At 37.5% G+C, this 19252-nt stretch overlaps 1 pseudogene; it reads right to left on the bottom strand.

Moving 5' to 3' along the window:
- The window catches only part of LOC107732019 (ecotropic viral integration site 5 protein homolog), a 59275-nt pseudogene that overhangs the window by 31325 nt on the left and 8698 nt on the right, over window positions 1–19252 (bottom strand).

The raw sequence follows: 19252 nt of genomic DNA, 5'->3' as shown, positions 1-19252 counted from the left end.
TGAAGCTGAACTCTCCTCCTGTCCGTATTCAATTCGCACGGACCGACCATCATGCAGAGTATACGCGATCGTGCAGGATACAGATGCACACACTTCATAAGATCTCACAGCTGGATTCGACTAAGTTTGCAAGGTTTTTGAAATTAGATGTTCATTAGTCATTCAAAGATTTGTTTAAATTATATAACTGCGTATTTGTTGAATGCTGACGGCAAACGTGAAAGTATTATAATGTTTGCCTTTCTATTACTAACAATATAAAAGCAATCGTTATAATACTTTTTTGTATACATTTTAATTGCTTTGTTTAACAGTTCTCTCTGATTATTAGACAGACTTCTAATCATGGACAGAACTGTTAACGACGACAGCGAACAAGAGGGAGAATGGGAGCACTGTGTGCTCAGGCGCTGCCGTTCTCAGCGCCATCAAAATAAAAGTCCCGCCACGAATGCATCGGCCAAACAGAAAAACTTATCGGCTGATGCCGATATTTGAAAAATGCCAAATATCGGCCGATATATCGGTCGACCACTACATGTGAGCATTATGACAATGCTGAGGCTTGTGTTGACTTGAGAGGAGACACACTCTCTGACATGTGCCAGGCAGCATTACACTAATGGCATGAGTGCTGTGGAAGGCAGCAGGTGATAGGGCATTGTTAGTCATCTCTGCGACCAGCTGTAGTCTCCAGCTGTCCTGATGAAGGCTGGGGTCAGAGGTCAGCTGGCTTGAGCACCACTCCCACTCTGCTATTTAGTAAAGGTCACAGGTCAAACTGGGTTAACATAGTAAATCTGAAGTGAATAATAAGATGGAAAAAGCACAAATGCACAACCATATTTGATCATTTCTCCCCCTGAAAAAATTTGAAATATGTAGCAAATCATGAATATTTTATATGAATGAGTTGGCAATAAATGAGCCAAAATATAAAAAAAACAAATCTCGACCACCATTCACTGCCATTATAAAAGCTTGGAAGAGCCAAGCCATTTTTTAATATGACTCCGATTATATTCGTATGACAGAAGAAAGTCATATACACCTAGGATGGACTTGAGGGTGAGTAAATCATGGGGTAATTTTCATTTTTGGGTGAACTATCTCTTTAACACGAAAGATTTCTATTTCAAATAAATGTTGTTTTAAACTTTCTATTTAAAGAATCCTGAAAAGAAATGTCAATTTTAACAAAAATATTAAGCAGTTAAACATTGCTAATAATAAGAAATGTGTATTTATCACCAAATTGGCATTAGAATTTGATTACGGAATGATTACTGAAGGATCATGTGACATTGAGGAATGGAGTAAATCGCTGCAGAGAACATTCAGCTTTACCACCACAGAAATAAATTACATTTTTAAATTATTTTAGCATAGGACAGTTACTTTACATTGTAATAATATTTTATAATATTTTTTTATATTTTATGTATTATATTTATGCTTTACTAAATGTAAATACAGGCTTGGTGGGCAAGAGACTTCTTACTAAAGATATATAAAAAATTTAACCAACCCCGAACCTTTGAACAGTAGTGTAAAAGGAGGAATGGGATCAGGAATCAAACAGTGTCATTCACATGAACAATTTGGAGCAAAATCACCAACCATGTTCATGATATTTCCAACAACTATGTGTGAGCAACTCTCACACTTGTTATCATGTCAACAAGGGAAGACGTTGTAGATTACAGGAGAACTGAAACTGATAGACAGACAGCTCCACAGACCCTCATCTCTTGCTGGTTCTATATTTGGAAAAGTACGGTGCCATCACTTGTCTGAGAACACAAAACAGCCACCCCAGCAAAGGCTTTACTGTGTTAACATCATGTCAATGCTCTTGACATATCACTGTTTGTACTAGAGAGCAGGCTAAATTTGGACCACACCAGAAGAGAAGCTGGACAAGACTAGGGCTGCAACAACTAATCGCTAAAATCGATAATGAAAATAATCGACAACTAATGTCATTATCGATTAGTCGCGTCTGCCCACCACCGCGCACTGAAAACTTCCACCAGTCACATCAAATTACAGCAGTTAATTATGCATTTCTATGGACGAAATGCATCTAAAAATAGCGGATGAAACAGAGTGAGGTGTTGCAGGAAAAATGCGTGATCCAAGCGGCCCGAAACATGAGAATGCTTTATTTTAAACTTCAAGCTAATGCGTAATGTTTAACACGGCTTGTCCTGTCAGGCGCTTTGACAGATGCATGAGCCGTTTAATGTGTGAGATATGCTTCCTCAGCACATAAACTGCATTTTACGGTAATATCCTTTTCTGTAAATGTTACATTTTCAAGTGAATGTTTCTATTTTGCATGAAGACTTGTCCTGACGGTCTGCGTTAAACTTCAGACATCACTGAACGAGCGCCAACACACACATGCGCATCAAACAGACAGAACACAGTAAAGAGAGAGAAAATTAATATTCAGCACAATAATAGTAATTTTGCTGATACATCTGTTATTGGATGTTAAATTTAGGTTTAAAAGTCAACCTGTAATTCAAGTATTTTATAATAGTAACTAGTGCTGGGCGGTATGACCAAAAATTTATATCACGGTATTTTTCAACTAATAGTAACTGTAAAGGGATAACAGAGTGCGATTTCAGGGCTCCAGACTCGTGCTTCCCACTGGTCGCCCCTTTGCGACTAACTTTCTCAGTTGGTCGCACGAGCACATGATTTGGTCGCAATATTTTTATTTTTGCGCTACAATATTTATTTAAAATATATTTAAAATAAAAATTAATCAATGCATGCTGATTAACTTTTATCACAGTTTATAGTTATATGGAAATGAAAGTGGTTAACATTCAACCCGTTCTTTTTCATCAGTAGTATTATTTGTGATATGAATTTTGTGACGGGAGTTCCTCATTTGCTGTATTATAAGCCGGGCTTCAGGTGGTTTCACTTTCGAACTCGCGTTCTTGTTGTCACGTTTTACAAGAAAAGATAATTGTCTGTTTTGTTTACATACATCTACACACCTTTCACTTTTTAAGACTAAAACAAAAGATGGATTCATTGTTATTCTTAATTAAAAAGCAGAAAAATAATAAAACGGTAAGATACAATGACAAACTAGCTTACGAAACGTTTATTAACAAAAACGAACGGTCTTTTACTTTAGCTTGAAAACTATCCATCGTTTCCTCAATATTCGCGTCATTTTTGCAGCGCGTACCTTAGCGCTCGTGCTGACGTGGCAAGTATAAACCAGACTGAGTGAGTGGGTATACCTGAGAGGATGATAGAATAGCGGGGGAGGGGAAGCGAAAACAGAGACTGACTGGATGCGCAGTTAACAAAATCACCTGTGCATTAATTTTAAATATAATTATATAAAGATTCTGCAGTCACACCAGCAGGAAAAATGGTTGCAAAATGTGACTATTTGGTCGCAGTCTGGAGCCCTGGATTTAATATAAATGTAAGACGTTTCTTACATTTACAGAATAAAGAAATTGTTCAGAGTGAACGTGTGTGTCCCTGCAGAACAGGGACAGTTTTTCTCTTTACGATCTTCATTATTATTATTATTTTTTTTTTAATATAGGGAATTAAACTGTCCTTTGTCGATTTGTCTGATTAAACAGTCCATTTAAACTGTGCTTTATAACTGTTTTACACAATGTATAACATAGAGATATATTCCCCATACAGTATGTTTTCATAGCATTCAGTTGGCATGTTTGTTTGAAGGACAGCAATGGGCAGGATGTGGAATAGTGTGTTTTAGCAATTTTAAAAAATCTTCTTTCATCCGATTAATCTGAAAAATAATCGGCCAACTAATCGATTATCAAAATAATCGTTAGTTGCAGCCCTAGACAAGACTTGAGCTCCTCAACACAAAGATGGACAAACTTTAAAAGAAAAGTCTGCAAGTCTGAAGGCCAATTATAAGCAAACAACAAAAGCATCTCCTTTAAAAAAAAAAAAAAAAAAGCATTTAGACTTTTACGACTTCCTACTTTTCAGCATAAATGAATGCTTAAACCTATAAATACAATAAAGAAAGTTATTGTGTTTATCTAAAATGACCTTAAATCAAATCAAAGATTCATCCTTAAGCAGTAAAAGGAATTTGGAGAGTAATAATTAAACAAAAAAGATCATTTAAAATATTTAGAAAAAAAAATGTATTTGCATATGCCCCTCGTCTGCAACATAGATGGTGTAACACCCAATATGCACTGCAATGTGACCAAATGGTGCTCCCAAAATACTTCTTGGAATGGGATAACTGATTCAGTGTTGTGCTTTTGCAAACAATGAAAGATGAAGACTTGAAGCAAATCCTCCAGATGACATTCAGTGAAGCACACATACCTGTTCTGCTCCTCTAGTTTGGCCAACAGCTCCACATCATCTGGGCTGAGCTGGGTCGGGGAGGCTGAGGAGGGCGAGGACAGCGAGGCAGTGGATGAAGCTACAGTGGTGTGCAGCGAAGAGGGCGTGGCCACCTGACTAGCCATCTGACTCACCGTGAGCGACACTGAGTTCTTCACCCATGAAAGAGTTGAACTCAGCTTGCCTGCTACCTTGTCTGTCGCCACCTTTGGAAAAATGAAAGAAAAGTGCTTAATAGTAAAAATGAAAAAACATCTTAAAGAATTGATTTTAGTACACTGAAGACAGGATATGATAAATGTCTTATTATAAATAGTGCTTTAATAGTGCTTAGATTTAAAACAAGGAAAAGTGCACTTTTAGATAAACAAGGCAATAATAGATGGCACTCATGGTGGTAGTTAAACAAAGTTATATTTATTGAGTTTAAACGTGAATATGTCTATGAAAGATTGTATTACTGTACTGTGATAAAAGAGAATCACAATGCTGAAAAAGCATTTTCAGAAACAGCGTTTGGATTTGAAAACAAAATAAATGGATAAATGTTGTGTTTGTGATAAACAGCCGCGGATCAGAAGCGGACTGCAAACGCGTCCTGTGTGAAAGCAAAATGAGTCCGTGCTGCTTCTGCACCGCATACACATACTGTATACGCACTGCAGATGGTGTACGTGTGAACTTGGCGCAACAAATCAAAATCGTGATTAAAATCGAAATCGCAAAATTGATCAAAGAAAATCGTGATTTTTTTTCCATATCGCACAGCCCTAATATAATATATGATTTGTCAAACAACATGATAGTTTCAGGGTTTAGCCTAAAAAAATTTACAAATATTTGAAATAATCAGTGTTATTCTAGATCTTTTTTTAATTTTATTTTTAATTGATTCTGACACCTAATGCAATAATGAAAACACATTTTTATGTAAGCTAAAGCTACATAAATGGTGTTATAAATTGGTAGAGATTGAACAATGCAAAAAAAAAAAAAAAACTGTGAAACCAACCAAGTCCATTTCTTTAATAAGGTGCTTTAAGAAATTAAACTTAAAGAACTGTTTCAGCTTTGTTAGCAAGGATGCTGAGGTGGCCTGACAGACTGATAAATATCTCACATGGACATTCTCGTGTATGTAAAAATTCAGGTCAGTAACAGCTTTGTACCGTCCAATATATGAATGTGGCAAAGTTCACAATACCACATACAAACACACTGGTTTTCATACTTGGTTTGGACTGTACTGTGCAATTGTTCACTTTCCCTTTTATTTATTTATTTATTTGGTTGTGATTTTAAAAACACCCATAAAAACACTACTTTTAAAACTAATAAAGGGACAGTTCACCCAAAAATTAACATTTTATCTTTCTTCCATGGAACACAAAAGAGGATATATTGAAGAATTTTGATGACCAATCAGTTTTGGTTACAAAAAAATATATATCTTTTTTTATGGTCCACAGAAGAAAAGTCAGTAATACAGGTTTGGAACAACATGAGGGTGAATAAATTATGACAATTTAAATTTTTGGGTGAACTATCCTTTAAAGAATTTGTGAACTAAGCCGAGGTTACAATTTTTTTTTTTTTACAAAATATTCACATGGCTATCTTCTCCATTATTTCCCATATAGGTCAGCAGGGTTTGAAATTAACAACCAGCACCAGCCAAATGCAGATGCTCTTTGCCAGGCACAGTGGTGTGTGACTTGCAAGACATGCCGGACTGACATTTAGCAAGAACATGCTGTCGGTAAGAAGCAATGACTGACTTCATATATAGATTCACTATATTTTGATTTTGTGGCAATATTTGAGGCTATTTAAGATATCAATTTAGATACCAATGCTATTTAAGTGTTAGTCACCTTAATCACCCTTTGTAATCATCAGACAATAAAAGACATTTTCATGACATTAGACGTTGGCATCCTCTTCAGAAGTGGCTCTTTAAAAATTAATTGAATTTTATTGTCTTTTAGTCCATGTCTGTAGCTTTGAGATAATCTATATGCTTGTGTACTCCCAAAACTTTTACTATTTTACATAACATTTACTATATATATATTTTTGTTTTGGAAAACCAAAATATTGACACCTCTTCTTCCACTTGTTGTGGGCATGTCTAATTATTTGTCCAATAAAGTGGCTCTATACATGAAAATGTCCCTACCACTAAAACCAATTATTACTTGTCTCTGACTACACATGACAAATTATCAAGAAACAAACCATGATCCATGGTCAACATTCTTTAGTTTAAATCACAGATGTAAAAAAAATTATTTGAGTTATGTCCTGGACCACATTCCTCTTTCAATGAAAAATATGCTAGGTCAACACAGGAAAGAAAACTGTATTCGTGAAGCCATTTCATGGGCTCTTTAAACTGTTGTGTAAAGGGTTATATAAAACACTCATTCCTTACAGCTACACGAGCAAAATGGTTTACTAGGTCATTAGTTAGGTGTGTACACCATAGATTGGAAACTGATGCCGCTTGTCATTCTATATTTTCAAAGACGACCTCTAGAAGGTTTGGACTAAGGGAATGTTTGAGGTTGTGTACTTTCCACCGAAACGACAGTAGTACAAACACTGACTCACTCAACCTGAATCACACTGAAGTGAAGACATTAAAAAGGCTAAAACTTATGTCAACTGACAGTACGGAAAACCTTAAGACAACTGGAAACAGCAGGTCAGGACACTGTAACATTAGAAAGCCAAGAACCCGTCTCCATCTAGGATTTCCTAGGTGTTCTTTGCTCTTACCTGAAGAAAGATGTCACCCTAACTGAGGTCCTCGCTAATTCCATAAACAAATCCACAGGAGAAATACCAGTTCAATCACAAGAGTATCCCGGCTTCAAACACCATCAGCAGTTTTGCAAATTCCAAAAGTCACACTGTTGTGTAGGTGTCACCTGGGGTCAAAGTGCTCATGTAGAAGACATTGAGGCAGCTGTAAAGCAGACAGCAGCAGTATAAGCTTCTGCCTTCCCTTTTTACAGCTGTAGTAAACACTAATTCATGCCTTGGAATTCACCCGACAGAGAAAAAAAATCCTTTGCCTGCAAAACGCCGGTGACGTCTGAGCTCACCGTACCGAGCTTCACGACATAAGTGAGCTGTAATGATAAACCCAGGGGAAGTCTACCTCTGCACAACAAAACAGGTTTCTCATTTGCATGTGGCACTTCTCTGAATCCTCTACAAGACAGATTACGTTTCATCTTGCGATCTCCATTTCTGACAAATTATGACCACACACCTATGCATGGCTTCTGTGGTTTCACAAACCAACATAAATAACATTTTATAGTATTCCCCAGCAAAATACCTAGAAATGACTCAAAGTAGTCATGGTTGGAAACACCCTTTCTTAGATAGCGTTACAAGTCAGAAGAGTGACAAAGAAAGAGGTGGGACATCAACAGGAACACCAGAACAAAGTGCAGTTATAAAAGGAGTAGTAGTCAAAGATTGACATGTGGGTCTGGAAAAAAAATTTAATACATATACACTGATTAGCCTATATAATTATATAAATGCATAATTTTACAATATAATAAGAAATATACAACATTTGTTTTATGTAATTTTTAAATGTATTTATTTTAATTATTTTTAATTAATTATGTTTCACATAAGCTCATAGTGTACATTGTAAAAAAGATTTTTCAAAGTTGTAAATAAAACAAAAATTATTGGAGTAGGCTTATGTTTTACAAGAAAATACTATTTCACTCTTTCTATTTAAAAGTTTCACATTTAATTCAATATTTTACTTAAAGGGATAGTTCACCCAAAAATGAAAATTCTGTTCTCAGGTAATAACCAAACTTGTATGATTTTCATTTTTCTGCTGAACATAAAAGATATTTTGAAGAATATGGGTAACCAAACAGTTGATGGTCCCCACTGACTTCCATAGTATGTAAAAAAATACTGTGGAAGTCAATGGGGACCATCAACTTTTTTTCATTTTTTGCTTTTTTCAAAATATCTTCTTTAGTGTTTAACAGAAGAAATAAACGTATACAGGGTTGAAACAACTTGAGGGTGAGTAAAGGATTTTAATTTTTGGGTGAACTATCCCTTTAATGGCAGGGTAGGTGATTTAGTTCAAAAACATTTTTTGTTATGCTGGTTGAAAATCTCTTCACATCCCGATAGCAATCACTAAGTTAAGTGGTCTAAATGTATTTATTTGTATTTTTACCATCTGTGGAAGATGTAAGATCATAAAATGTTCGTCCAATCATATTTCTCAGTCCGAGGGCTACGATAGGCTGTCCTACCTGCCTGTCAACGTATGTATTTGCATACCTCTGCACACTCTGTTCGCGCAGACATGATACGTCATCAGCATGAATGGGCTTTGTACTGTAATGTTTTCTCACCGGTGAATGAGACATGAGGTAATCTGACAGCATTGCATTCAACCCTCCACCAATGCCGTCTTTCATCATGTCACTGGTTAGCATCTGGTCTGCCTGTGCGCGTTCATGTGTTTGGGAGGAGGCGTGGCTTTGGAGAGTGATTTATTTGCAGGGAGGGTGGGATCTCATGTTTTCACAGATAGCTTGCTATTGCTAGCCTCTCCGAAATCGCCTACCCTAACTTTAATGGTTGTTTGTAATTAACTCTGGAATTTACTAGCAATTTCGGAGCAACAATTGTTTCTACACAAAGTTTTTCAGTGTATACAGTCGGCTCAAAACTTTCTAGTAAAATATTATTTAAGCTTGTAGCACAGGTAAGACCAGTAAAAGCCAAAGCTGTTGAAAAATGTTTACCCCTTCATGCAAACCTAAGTTTTGCATGTTCAGATGCTAAAAATTAATGACAATAATAAATAATATGAATTGCAATTTTTAGTTGGGCAAGAATGAACCTATTCACAAGCAATAGATGAGTTGACATCTCATAAGCCACATTCCTCCTCCTCACATTGTGTACCAAACAGAACTGGCCAGTTTGTCTGAGATCTGCGTCCCTCATTATGCCAACAGCTGTACCGCTTTCACACAGCTGTTTCTGTGCATTAGGAGCTGCACACACATGCAAATACAATCTGCCTGGCTTCACAAACCAAAATCAGATTTCAGACCCCTGCCTGCTGATCTACCCCTGAGCAGAGTCTTTTATATATCATGCAATACATATATAAGAAAGTAAAGGAACTAAACTGTCTCACCACAGACTGGATCATTCTCTCAGCTGTGGTACATGATGTCTGACTATCTGAGCATGCTGGCACCATCAGAGAGGTTAGTCAATACTGTAAATAAAGAAAACATCATTTGGGTAAGCCTGACTTAGCCTCTCAGGGGAATGAGTATTTTCATACACTGAGAGGAGAAGAGCAACTGCTAGGAAACAGAACAATATCACTTCCTCTGCTCTGACCTTCTAAATGATTCATGCAGAGGTGCTGGGCTATGTTTGCTGAGCAAGACAAAAAAAATGAGATGAAGGTCAGGCCTCATGCATTTTCATTATGTTTAATGAAGTTTACCAGGTCTCCCTCTTCTAACAGTGGAACTATTAATGAAGTACACACACAGGTACATAAAAGCCAACACGGACACATATGCAATATCTGTGTGCTACGGTGACAACGAAAATGTCAGTTTTCAGATATTAAATCAACATACTCTAGAAGGAAACAACTTCTTTTAGATGATAAAGAAAACATTAATTGCAAGCAAGACCTTTTAAAGCGAGGGCGAACATAAAAATTGTATATATAATTCACTTTAGAGCTAGAAATTAGGGAACATTTATTACACTCTAAGAAAAGCCTGTAAAAATATAGGGCCAAAAGTACTGTTAATATGAAGGAATTTTCAGTCTCTCTTCTATTACAATCAATATCACAAAATAGACATCCCTATTAGATATTTAAAAATACACATTTGAGTAACAGTGGGACACATTTCTTGGACAATGGCACATTAATTCATGACTCAAGTTTCTGTTGTGACCCTAGTCTAATCTCCAGCTGAGAGTGACATTGTCAATAGCCCCGTTCACACAGCAATCCCGGTAAAATACTGTAAAATGGGCAGAATGACTTTACCGTTAAATACACAAATATGCTGTTCACACAAGCAATGGCGTTCAGTCTTTATACCGGTAAGAGACCATTCACACATTAGCACCAAAATACCAGTAAATTCTGTGATGTCAATCATCATCGGAAATTATCTTTAAAACCTGCGCCGTTGTCTTCATTCGCTCGCATGAGAAGCGCTTTAGTTTCACTATCTGTCCAATTTGACAACATTTTTGAAGTATGGGGGACAGGCATAAGGGGATGATCAAACAGAATGCGCTTTTGCTCTTATTAATAGTATCCAACAGAGCCGCAGCGCTGATGAATGGAAAACAAGGCTGGGTTTCGACCGCGACACGTTGAAAAAGCTGCAAGATGTTGCGCAATGGTCAAAAAAATTAAACGAATAAAAAGCAGCAGAGCTTACTGTAAACAGCTCAGAGTAATCAGGTCATCTCCATAAGAATTTTACGATTGGTCCAAAGCAGACTTCATTCATCAGCGTGTTCTGACTTCGTATGTGCTCATACAGGTAATCTTCATTCTGCGTTTATACACAGCATCATACCGGTAATTTACTGGTAATGTTACAACTTTCCTTACTGGTAAATTTAACTGATTTACCAGTATTTTTGAAAAGGTCCTGTTCAGTGTTCACACATGATCTTTTATTGGCAATTTACCAGTAAAGAATGTATGTGTGAAAGGGGCTAATAAAAGCCCCTGACAGCCAGACCTCTGCTCATCCAGGAAGGAGAACAAGAAAATTATGTGCATGCACTTTCAATCCGCACTGATGGAGGTTCAGGAGAAGGAAAAAAACAGACTACAAGGACTTTTGAACATGCTGAAGTCAGCACAATGTTTTCCAGCAACCCATTAAATGACAAGAGGTACAAATCCAGAGTGAGAGCCAGAGAAGGGCGTGTTCATTAAAGACAGAAAGCACATAACAATAACAGAGTCTGTCATTATGACCAGCTGGGTAGAAACCTGCAGACATGCATGCTGGCACAGATCCTGTGGTGCACAGGAAAACAGGAAACAGCGGCTAGAGATGACCACCATTTTTGGTGCTATGACCCTGCGCTGACCTCGCTAATGTAGCACACTACACAAAATTATTCTCTCCAGCTCCACAGAAAAATTTCTGATTGCAAAATGTATCGATATTGAAAAACCTAGATGTCTGATAAATCCTAATGAACAGAGGAAAGAGGAGAGACTTGAGTCAGCCATGCTGTCTAGACTGTCATGATTACTTATCCAAGTTAAAAATTACGGTTATGGTTTTCACTGCAACATTCACTAATGTTTTATGTAACTTGTCCTTGTAACTTATGTCATCATCACTTCTGTCATTATTTATTCATGATATCTTGAAGAATCTTTACACAGCTCTTTTCCATACAAAACCATGCCATAAACAACCACATCCATCAAGCACCAAAAAGTAAAAAATGTAAAAAAAAAAAAAGAAGTCGACAGAGCTTTGGCACTATATTCAGTCATCTGAAGTTTTACAATAAGTTTGTGTTAGAAAAAAAACACTATATTGTTATTCACAGATAATCTTTCCCTCTGACAAAGCATTTGCATTCACATTCAATCAGACTGATGCCTCAAAGTGTCATGCCAGGTTTTACATAATTTATAGAAGGCGATTTACATATCTTGGAAAGATTTGTGAGTTGCTTCTCTTTTTGAAGCCTGACAATATTAGAAGGATGATTTTATGGAGGTTCTCCAGTGTTTTTAGTCCTTTTTGGAGACGTGTGGAAAAAGGCTGTGTGAAGATTCTTCAAATATTGTCCTTTTCCGCTTCACGGAAAAGAATAACAGCATATAGTAGGGATGCACCGAATGTTCGGCAACCGAAATTATTCGGCCGAAAATAGCAAAAAAAGCTAATATAAGCGAAAAGACCGAAGAACGTTATGTTTTCTAATACACGCGCGCATAGCATTTATTCTGACAGTGCTTGCGCTAACTCGCAGCAGATCTGCTTGTTAACCAGGGTTCAAAGTATTGTAATTTCACTGTTGTTCTGTAAAATAAAATAAAAATTAAGACAATAATAATGATAATAATCATTACAACAGCTCTGTTTTAATACATTTATTATAACATTACATTAGGGCTTCATTAGTTAACATTAGCTTTTGCTCATTGTGAATGTTAATGCATTAACTAAGGTTAACTAATGAGGTCTTATTGTAAAGTGATACCTATTGGTCTTTATAGTTCTTTTGCACTTTAATCTGTGTAAAACTTTTGACTTTATACATTTTTCTGTATTGCTTTATTGCATTTAAATGTTCAGTTATTTTTGTTATAAGAAAAATTTTATTAAACCTGTTATACTGTATTATGACAGCACTTTTTAAAACTAAATGTCAATATCGTGATAATACCGCATACCGTGATAAAAGCATTAGCAATTAATCGCAACATGAAAATTTGATACCGGCATATCCCTAGTCTGACTCACTGTTCATTTTTTAAAGCAAGCGAGCAGGAGGCGGTCATGTCTCTAGCTAAAGCTCTGTGTCCTCCACTGTTTGTTATGGATTCTGCTTCAGCTGTCCAAACAGTCCACAGGAGAGCCAACCTGCTGCCCTAACAACACACATCAATATAGAGAGCGCTTTAAGACAACAACCAACAAACGCGGCATGGGGTTATTTTCGAAAACAGTTCTTTATCATTTTCAACACCTGTTCACTACAAGGAAAATCATTTCGCTGCAAGACGAGGGAGATGTTTAGGCATTTCACAACAGGCAAATTCAATCAGTAGGCTTGGTTTATGTTACAATTTCACTGGAAGCCCATTAGAGGTTTAGCCAAAGTCCCTTTCAAGGAAAGTCTGTTCACTCTGCAGCCATATTTGCAACGCCTCCGGGCAGCTCATCCAAAAATCTAAATGAATGGGGGAATCCTGAAATCTCAAAAACTATTCACTGAACTCGCAATTAAATAAAATATTACAAATCAGCATCAAAATCTGAAGTGACCATTACTTTTGTTGCTTAAGCTCTAATTACATTTAAAAACATGTTTTTTCCAGTTTGCTCCATGCTATTGCGCATGCGCAAAGATTGACAATTATTTCACGACACCAATCTCCTTTACAGCTGCTTCAATGGCATCCAGAGGACGCGGTTACAAACACTGGAAGAACAGAGAGAGAACCGGAGAAAAGACCGGAGGACGACACTGGACACAAGGACTCAATATGTGAGGGGATGTGATATGGATGTTCTTTGCATTATGATTGATAATAAACAGTTATTGTCATGTCATGCAAAATATCTAGGGCCCTATTTTAACGATCTAAGCGCATGGTCTAAAGCGCACGGCGCAGGTGCACTCAGGGCATGTCCGAATCCACTTTTGCTAGTTTAACGACGGGAAAATGGTCGGCGCGCCCGGGCGCATGGTCTAAACAGGTTGTCCCTATTCTCTTAATGAGTAATGGGTGTTTTTTGGGCGTAACGTGCAATAAACCAATCAGAGTCTCATCTCCCATCCCCTTTAAAAGCCATTTGCGCTCGCGCCATGGCGGGTTCTGGCGCAGGACGGGAAAATGAGAACTGCGTCGGGCTGAAACTAGCAAAAACACTTGCGCCGCGCCTTGTGCCGGGTGTATGATAGGACCCCTAAAGGTCAATATTTTACAACTTTCTAGAGTTTTATTTTAAGTCTTGATGTCCTTAAGAATATATATTTGCGGTATAAGTACCAAAAACCATCTCAATATTTTTTTACAGTTCCTCTCTCAGGAGCTCTGCAACTTTGTATTATGCTTGTTATAGAGTGTGTGACGTCACATGCACTACCGCCGGTGGCAATAGACAACGGTTGACGTGGTTGTCACGGCGACCGTCACAGCCCTACTGTGCAATGATGTAGTTTCCTGACATCCAGCCTGAACAGCGTTTTCTCGACATGTTTCCGTGTTGCTGTTGCTCAGCAATGGCATGGACGCGATGTTGTCTGGGGGTTTGGCAAAAGGAGAGTGGGACTGTGGGCAGTGCTCGGGGTGGTGACTGAAGGCAGTGACTGAGTAGTTCTGACGTCACCTTTTTACGGAAGTCACAACGGTTCGTGAAAAATCACAGCTACTTTATGCAGGCTGTGTGCATTTGACTGTGGATTGACTGTTATGAAACTTATATGGTAGTTACATAGCACCTAGTCCTCAGTTATCATGAAAAAAGCCAGGAAATTTCAGTTTTGACAATATGGTACCTTTAATAAAACTGATGAACCCTTTTTTTCTATTTATTTTGTATCTTAATAACCAATGTAAATACATTAATTATTACAAGTTATTCTTACAAATGTATTAATTGTTATTCTAAGCGAAGACCATTACTTTGTTATAAGTCACCATATTAAATCTTACATGCAGTTAAACATAACACAACAAGGCAACATTTTGTGCATACCTTTAAATGAATGTCATGTTTTACAAATATTGAGTTTCTTACACTTCACCGCCGAATGTAATCTGGAATTTCTCCTGTCAAAAACAGAGCAGGCACACAGTAGTCACCAAATAAGAGGGACGGTAGCAAAGAACAAAAAAGCCCCTCCCCCAAAGAACAGCCAGTCTGTAAAGATTGACGATTGGCTATTTTGACTGGAAGACAGGACTTTCTTCGCTATGGTGGCCATATTGAGCATTGCACTTTTTCCCATTCATAGTAATGCGAGTGTACCATCTTTGTATATCTATAGTCTTTGGTTTAGCGTTTTTCCCAGTAACCAATAACATAGATTTAACTAAAGTTCACACTTATTCAAGTTCTAATGAGGCAGTCTGGGTGAAAATTGGATGTCAGGGTTTTTCCTGCATAGAGAAATATGCCAAATCTTGCGCCGCCATGGTTGTCAACAAAACTTAGGCAGGCAGTCATGTGCAAGAGTCACTGAACAGTGTCCATTAGGGATTTCAGTCCAAAAGTGCACACATTTGGAGAAATACTGATATCTTTAATGTTTTCTTGATATTTCTTTACACAGAATCATAATTTCTTTTCATTTTCCACTGATTTACGCAATCTGATGAGCATAAGCTGCTTCCAGCGCTGCCTGTCTGCGTTTTCTCTTCCGCAATTGATGTTGTGACTCAGAGGAAGCTCATTCGCTGCTCATATCTCACTCATATTACGCGTTCATATCCTGCCTGTCTCTTCCGATGACGAGATAAACTAAACCTAGAGAAATGCTTCTACACACGAAACATGAAGCTAATTAATACATGGTATATGGTTTGTATGTAATTTTCATGAGATTTGGGGTATTTCATAACAATAAAGAATTTTTACATGAGAAATGGTGTAAGCTGGTGTAACGATTAGCTGAGTATAAAATGCTACAAATAACATTTAAACAACATTGAAAATAATAAAACAAAGAAATTAAGATTTGACATTTATCATGATAATTATTGATACGGACTGATAATGGAAAATTTTATTGAGATCCTTTTTTGGACATATCATCCAGCCCTACTGTTTACACCATGGACCGATTTTTGCATGCGATGTGTCAGTTTAGACCAATGCAGAGAGAAAAAAAAACAGTAGAGAGGCTGAATGAAAATGCAATTCACGCTGTCTGTTTGCGAGTAGCACCAAGTCATAGTTTTATGTACAGAAGCAACTCTGGACATGTGACCAAAAATGTGAAACTTATTTATTGGTTGGTTAGCCAGCAATATTTGTAGTGCGATGGAAAACAGACTGACTGTTGTGTCAGTCTTAAGAGGCACAGCGGTTGATTCAAATGAAAATGTTATCACACTGAATATTAACATTGGTGTGAATTAGGTCTTATGTCTGTAACACATAATCAGAAGTTCAACCAAATTAAAAAAAAATTATTTATGCATTATTTAACATTAATTAATTAAAAACATTCACCTCACCTCAAAAGAAAAAATTAAATAACTTGACAAATGAAGTAACAAACATTTCTACTGAACAATTCAAGTCACATTTCTGCTTTTGACTTCCTTCGCCGAAATTTTCTGTGAGACTGATTAAGTTCCATTTAACCCAGAATATTACGTCAAAATGCACTTGCATAAACAGCAGAAGAACACTAGGCTATAGTTGATGACTTCTCACATGGCCCAGATGGTCTGCTCCCATATTATGTAACACTAAAGCACTGATTTACAACCACAATTTAGGGACTTATTGTAATGGAATGTTTTAAGCCTTCAAGTTTAATGATGTCCTCTGTATAGGCCTGCAGCAGGAGGCCCGTCTCGCAGGTGGCGTCTTATCTAGTGATCTTCAACAGCATGCATAAATCAAGACTGCAGTTCTAGTTTTCCACATTGTTTGTCAAAAGGGATGACAATGACAGAGCGGCAACAATACATCTGAATACTGAACAATGAAAAGGTCTTTGCCAACATAAGACATGACATAGCAGAGTCACTTTTAGACCAACCGAGACAGACAGAAATATTTCCAAAAGACCTACAAAAAAAAAAACCCTATGCTAAGCAGATATATTTTTGCTACATTCTATCTTTCTTCTCGCTTTCACCAATCAGCACTTTCCTGGTAGGGAATTTGCAGGTTTGCTTATGTCTGTGCATTACTGCCTGACTCAGTCGTTTAGAAATCAGTCGTCACGCAGTCTGAGATGCAAGATACTCTTAAAAAAAGGAACTGCAATAATGCCCGCCTGCAAAGCAAACACAAGTTCCATTTGTTCAGGTCCAATGGAATCAAGATGTTTGTCTGAGGCACATGTGTGAGAAAGGAAGGACAGAGAAAGAGACAAAGAGAAGAACAAGTTTAGGCCAAGCCACATGGGTGCCATTTAGAAGTAGATCCCCTGCAGAAATGCACTGTTTAGGTCTTGCTCTATTCAATGTGACAAATTGTATGAAGTGAGATGGAGCAGTGCACCAACCGTGTGAATAAGAACAATGAACGATCCCAATATCCGATGCTTCAGGGTTATAGGGGAAAAATAACATCAAAGCAAGCAAAGCAACGGCTCCTCTACCAGACAAGAAGTGTTCCAAAGGCAAGTAGAGGCAAGTAATTTGGTCTCAAGACTTTGGTTATAATCTCAAGTAGTGCTGGGCAGTATACCGGTTCATACCGAATACCGGTGTTTATTTTTGTTATGATATACATTTTTTAAATACCGCAATACTTTAAAATATGTATGTCGCTTAAACAACGTTCGGAACGCGACACTGTTTGAAAGGGGTCCCTTTTCACTGTTGCACTGTGGTGAGGGAACAGCTGTATGTGTTACTAAGCGTGAAATTTCCGAAACTGAAGCTGTAGAACTAATAGAACGTGATGACACAGAAGAACTCATCCACAATATCCACATTGACCGCCACAAATATCCACCGCCCCCTGCCATCAGCTCCCGCGTCTCACACACACGAGCGCGACTTTAGCACTAGATTTAGCAGCTTTCAGATCCTTTTAGCATTTTTTTCCCATAGAATATACATACTGACAAACCTAGCGACTTTTTTAGATAAACCTTAGCTATGGTTCAGTTGGAAGATTTCGCCAGTGCTGTCCCGTGAATGCGAGGTCTGACTTTCCCAGAGAAGTGTTGCCTTTCTCGGCGTCTGTTCTGTGCAGTGAGCGGCAGAGAAGCAGCGCATTCAGTTGGCCGACTACACCGCAGCCGACTAGTCAATAAATGAGTACAAAACAGCATTTCCAAGCACCTGTCGCTTACTGATTGTTTGGAATTATAAATATGAGCGTAGTTCATACCACATGCACGTTTTTTGTTTGTCACTCAGATAAAAAAAAATACACCATCATATACCGTGAAACCGGTCTAATTTTGAAAAATACCGTGATATAAATTTTTGGTCATACTGCCCAGCACTAATCTCAAGCGCAATTATAATATATAATTTCAATCACATTTAAGATTATCAGCCTGACAAATCAAGGAAATCTTATCACATGATCGGCAAACATACCTCAGGTCATACTACAGTCTACTTCCTGAAGCTGCATGTTTCAGTAAAGTGCTACAACAGCACATAGCAATGCAGTTTGGTGTGCACAGAATAAGAAGGATGGGCTCACGACTAAAGTGGATCAGAGGAGATCAACTGTAAACACTGCAAAGCCAGAGTTAAAAATCCAGTGGTTCACGTTTCACTTGTGGTTCTAGTTAGAGCCCGACCGATATGGGTTTTTTGGGGCCGATACCGATATTAGAGAGTTAAAAAAAAAAAGGCCGATATCAATATATCGGCCGATATTATTTGTGTATATTATAGTACAGTACCAGTCAAAAGTTTGGACACTTTCCCATTCGTGTGTCCAAACATTTGACTGGTACTATATATAGAATACAGTATATACATAAACAGTATATATATATAAACACATTTTTTGCAATGACCACTCAAATGTGGTGATCAAACACTTATAATGACGTGACAGAGATATGTAATGGAGGCAGGGCATTTAACAATTTAACAATAAACTTTATTATCCAAAATGAGTCTGACATCAGTGCATTGAACAGTAAAGTTGAAGTTTATTCAACTTTAATTCAATTCCATTCAACTTTATTCTTTTGAAGTTTATTTCACTTCGGAACATTCATTCACGGATTTGCGCTACTGTCTTCACACACAGACAAAACTTACTAGAGAAGTGTGAAGTGTGACATAATATACCTCTGTAAATAAATATAAATTCACGTCTCGCGCACTTTAATCCCCTTTGAATGTAACGTGTACGTTCCCTTGGAACTGGAATCATGGCAGAAT

This window comes from Sinocyclocheilus rhinocerous, unplaced genomic scaffold, assembly GCF_001515625.1.
Source record: "Sinocyclocheilus rhinocerous isolate Xijiao unplaced genomic scaffold, SAMN03320098_v1.1 scaffold1120, whole genome shotgun sequence".
NCBI classification, from domain to species: Eukaryota; Metazoa; Chordata; class Actinopteri; order Cypriniformes; family Cyprinidae; genus Sinocyclocheilus; species Sinocyclocheilus rhinocerous.
This window is presented reverse-complemented; position numbering and strand designations above follow the sequence as displayed.